This window comes from Elephantulus edwardii, unplaced genomic scaffold (assembly GCF_000299155.1).
Source record: "Elephantulus edwardii isolate Elephantulus edwardi_28Jun2011 unplaced genomic scaffold, EleEdw1.0 scaffold00056, whole genome shotgun sequence".
NCBI lineage: Eukaryota > Metazoa > Chordata > Mammalia > Macroscelidea > Macroscelididae > Elephantulus > Elephantulus edwardii.
In genome coordinates, this window is record NW_006399806.1 from 2,287,525 (window position 1) to 2,292,645 (window position 5,121).

Consider the following 5,121-nt stretch of genomic DNA (forward strand, 5'->3'; position numbering starts at 1 on the left):
AATGGGGGGGAGGGATTTGTGGGGGTAGAAGGGTGCAACAATAAATGAATGGAATCCCAAAATCTCTGTAGATGTTCACTGAAATGAAAAATAAACAACCTAAATTTAAAAAAAAAATCCAGCTACTGGAAATGATAGACAAACTTGTCTCATTAAAATAGACATTACTGGCAGAAAGAATTTACTTTCTTCTGGGCACTAGTGAGTCATTCTATCGAGATTTTTAACAACCTTCTTTTCTTCTGCCAATTTAGTATTGCAGACATTAAAAATTCTGTACAATTAGCCACCTCCCCAGCAAGAACCACCGTTCTAGTTATTCATTTTATCACTCAATCAGCCCCTGATGTAAAAAGAAACTAAAAAGGCTGAAGATGGCCACTTTAGACCTGGTCAATGCCCAAGAGGAACAGGCCGAAGCTGACAGGGAGACTCACGCCCCTCAGAAAGCTAATCTGAAGATCCAAGCCCTAATAGCTACCCTACTGCCAGAGGCAGTGGTGAGTGATCAGAAAACACCTCCTTATTAAACTAGCAAGTTACCTCCTAGTGCATGCTTCAGGTGTGGCAAAGTGGGTCATTGGGCTAACTGCTGCCCTAACCGTTGCTCTCCAACATGGCCTTGCCCTTTCTGTGACACTGGGCCATTGGAAGGCTGATTGCCAGTACCCATCCCAGCTGACCTTAGGCCTGACTGCTGAAGATTGAAGATATGCAGGTTTGATCACACCCATCACCCTTGCCAGGTAGTGGGTAAGCCAGTTTCCTTTCTGGTTGACACAGGGGCCACCTTTTCAGTGTTCCCTTCCTTCTCAGGTTCTGTTTTCCCTTCCCAGGTTTCACTAAAGGGGATTGATGGTCTCCTTTCTAAGCCTTTTACCACTCAACCCCTCCTCTTTACTTTAGACAAACTCACCCATTCCTTTCTAATTATCCTTACGTGCCCAACTCCATTGCTAGGTAGAGACCTCCTGTCTAAACTTAGAATATGCATCCATAGGTTAGTTAATTCTATCTTTCAAGTATCAGATGGCCTGGTGGTGTAGTAAGTTAAGTACTGAGATGGAAAAGCAAAAGGTTGATAGTCTAAACATGCCAGCGGCTCAATGGAATAAAGATGAGGCAGTGTCTTCCTCTTAAGATTTATCTAAGCAAGGGTCACCATGAGTCAGATTCTAACTGACAGCAATGGGTTTTGGTTTGGTATGGTTCAATTAAGGGAGCAAAAGGATTAGATTGTAAAATATCACAGCTGATCTAAAATAAAAACCACATGTACCTGCGTTTACTAAGAAAACTACTCACCCTCTTCCTATTTTCATACTTTCTTATTCCCCTAATTATCACACAATGTGAGGGATCAGTCTTAATTTTTACAAAGTAAAAAAGCAGATCCAATAAACTTTTGTTTTATCTGTTGGGGAAAAAAGTTGAAGAACTTTAGAACATAATCATACATCCGTGCTTTCCATTGAGATTCTAATAGTCATGAGTATAAAGTCCAAAAAGTATTTACAAGTAATTTCCATAAAAAAACCCATTTTTTCTGTTATTGCATTCTTTAACCATGCAATTGTCCAACATAGCTTTCCAAATTGTATTTTTCTACGAACCCCAAGCCTTACTTAGGACTCATGTGATTCTATAAAGAACTTGAGAGCAAAAGCATCCTGTGGGCAATGTTGACCCTTTCTCTCAGTACTTTCTGACTCAAAATGCCACAGCATTTGTGCTTCTGCCTGTTGCAAACACTGAGTTTCTGCCTATATAAAATTTCATGTACAAAAAGTACTAAAATTCTAAAAACATTTCCAAACAGTTAATGTATTAATCACAAAGTGCCTCTACTGTTCTTTCTACTGTACTGTTATCAATGAGTTACCTTGTCTTTCTCCCATCTGGTACTCATTATACTTATTATTTTCGCTCCTTTTAATTTAGCCCACTGGGTCTCCATGAACACAGTATTTTCTCATTTTAAATCATATTCTATATACCTTCACTCATTTGCATCATCATAAATATCTATTTTGTTTGTCACTTTTTCACATCCTGTTCTTTTATCTTCTTGTAAACTTGGTTTGAATATATAGTAAGTCTTCGGCTAATAACTTTGCTGTTACTTCCCTTTTATTGTCTCTTTGTAATTTTTTGTGGATTCTTAATTTTATTGCTGTTGGCAGAGATTGTCGAGTCAAGGACAACTCATAGTGACCTTATGAACAACAAATTTGAATCCTGTTCTATCCTGTGTCATTCCCACAATATCTAGTACAACAAACCCATTGCTATAGTTACTGTGTAAATCTGCCTGGGTGAGATTCTACCTCTGTTCCTTCATTTTTCTAAGAATGATGTCTCTTTCCAAGAAGTCTCTCCTAGCAACATGCCCAAAGTATGTGAGATTAAATTTTATCATCTTTACCTCTAAAGATCACTCCCAGTGAAACTTTTCCAAGACATTCCTGTTTGTTCTTTTGGAAGTCCATTGAATATGTATTATTCTCCAATACCACAACTTAATGGCATCAAATCTTCTTCTGTCATCTTTATTCATTGTCCAGTTCTCAGATACATAGCAAATAACTGAAAAGATCATGGCTTGGATCTGGCGCACCTTAGTCTTGAAACTGACAACATTATTTTAGAGAGGACTGTGGCAGTAGACTTGCCCAAAGCAATATGTCTCTTTATCTACTGACTGCTGGTACAAATTGTGGATCTAAGCAAGACAAAATTATTAACTCTTCAAACATTTCTTCATCTATCATAATGTTTCCCACTGGCCCAGTGGCAAGGACCTTTGTCTTCTTGATATTAAGATGCAATCCATATTGAAGTCTTTGATATTCTGCAACAAGTACTTCAGGTCTTCCTCGCTTTCTGCAAGCAAAGTTGTGTCATCTGCGTAGCACAGATGTTGATGAGTCTTCCTCTAATCTTGACGCCATACTCTTCTTCATAAAGTCTGGCTCCAAGCATTATTTGCTTATTATACAGATTGAATAGGTATGGAGAAAGGATACACCCGTGATGCAAACCCTTCCAAATTTTAAACCACACAATCCTCCCCTGTTCCATTTGAACAATATGAGCACAATTATATGTTCTTAGATTCCTATTCTTCTCAATATTATCCATAGTTTGTTGTGTTCCACACAGTCAAATGTGTTTTCATAGTCAACAGTCACTTCATGTTGTTGTTTTTGTTATATGTTGTCAAGGCCCCCATGACTCACAGCAACTCTATGTACAATAGTTCTGAACCTTGCCCTGTCCTAAGCCAATCTCACTGACCCTGACACATCTACCCCCACTGCCCCAGTTATTGTATCAATCCATCTCATCTGTGGTCTTCCTCACCTGTGCTGTCCCTCTACCCTTTCAAGTATGATGTTCTTCTCTAAGGACTGGGCCCTCCTGGCCACTTGCCCAAAGTATGTGAGGTGGAACTTCAAAATCCTAGCCTCAAAGGAGAAACTTGCACCTTCTCTAAGATAGACTTATTTGTTTTCTCAGAGTCACTTCATAGATACCATGATACTAAAAAGCAAATCCAAACTCGACACCATCAAATCCACTTCAACTCATAACCATCCTGTAGGACAGAACAGTGCCATAGAGTTTCTTAGACTGTAATCTTTATAGACAGTTACTGACACATCTATCTCCTCTGTAGGAACTGGTGGGTTTGAAACCCTAACTTTCTTCAGCAGTCGAGTGCTTCACCATTGCACCACCAGAGTCCTTGCAATGATATAAAGGCTTGATAAAGTTCTGTGATACAAACACTAAATAGGATAAAACTTTCAATAAAAAAGTCCAACGACCTTTAAGAGCACAATCTGTACTCGGCTTCACTAATGAGATCACTTGGATCATGAATTCTGTGACTAAACACATAATCTTATCACATGCAATCATTAATTCTTTTACCTGAAGGTGTAAATTAGTGAAATATGTCTTCTTATCTGTAGTCACTAGTTTCATGTCAGATGCCACATTCCAGATACCAAGCTAGGCCAAATTATTATAGATTTGTTCATTGCCCTAGATTGCATGCAAATAAAATGATAGGCTTAGCTCACTGTTTCTCAGGTTGTGAAGAATAAATCCAAGAAAACCCCTGATGTTACATGATGACTAGTGTGGATATAAAAAGCATGTGTCCCAGCTCTGATTACTGTTTTGGTACCTCCAATATTGTCTGCTCTAATTGTTTTCAAACATGTTTTTATCATTTTATTATGGGGCTAAAAATCATTCTTGATTTCATGCTTCCTATCGCGTCCACCTCTGTCATATCACATTAGAAAGAGTTTTCTAAAAACTCAAACTTTTCCCAATTCATCTGGCCCCTGCACCTTCCAGCCATCAAAACGGCTCTAACCAGTTTCTAATGAGCAAATAACTACAGTCTAAATGTTACATGTTAGCTTCTATTTTACTAGAATCTTCTATTCCATTGACAGCTTTGGATACTGCTTTAAATGTTTCTTCCCATTGATTTTTTAGTATCATAATTTTCCTCTGATCTATTTAGTCTTTGAAAGGTTCTTTTACCGTGTTTGTTTTATACCTTAAGATTATTCTCCTCTCTCCCGCACTTCTTTACCCTAGACATGTTTGCTAGGTGAATTAATTTAATCCTTTGGCCATAAAAAGTCCTATTCTCATAATATGCCAAATGCTACTATCTATTTTACATTGTTAGCTTGAGAGCCAGGTCTATGAATCAAGTTGCTTTTCTCCACATCCATGGCATGACTACTTTTTTTAAAAAAAAAGACTGTCGTTTTGTCTCATTTCTCATAAGATTCCAAAACTTTCCTCATTTTTCATAAAGATGTATAAACATACCCTCAACTTGAATATGATTTGGTCTTTGTACTGCTTGAGTGAATATTATTTGAGATATGAGTAAAAATTCATTCAAATAAGTTTCTTTATATGAAACAATTTGAATTCTTTTCTCCAACATTTTGGTGCTTTTATAATTATTCATTCTACAAAATACGGGGACTGAAATTGTGAAGTAAACGTGTATGAGTCCTTTTAAAGATATTCAGTAAATATTACTAAATTGCTTTGTATATGTTTGTATTGTTTTTATCTATCTAT

At 37.3% G+C, this 5,121-nt stretch overlaps 1 protein-coding gene across 4 annotated transcripts in view; it reads right to left on the minus strand.

The window, feature by feature from the left end:
* Nucleotides 1-5,121, minus strand: part of GRIA4 (glutamate receptor, ionotropic, AMPA 4) — a 584,876-nt gene that overhangs the window by 347,728 nt on the left and 232,027 nt on the right. The window lies entirely within an intron of this gene.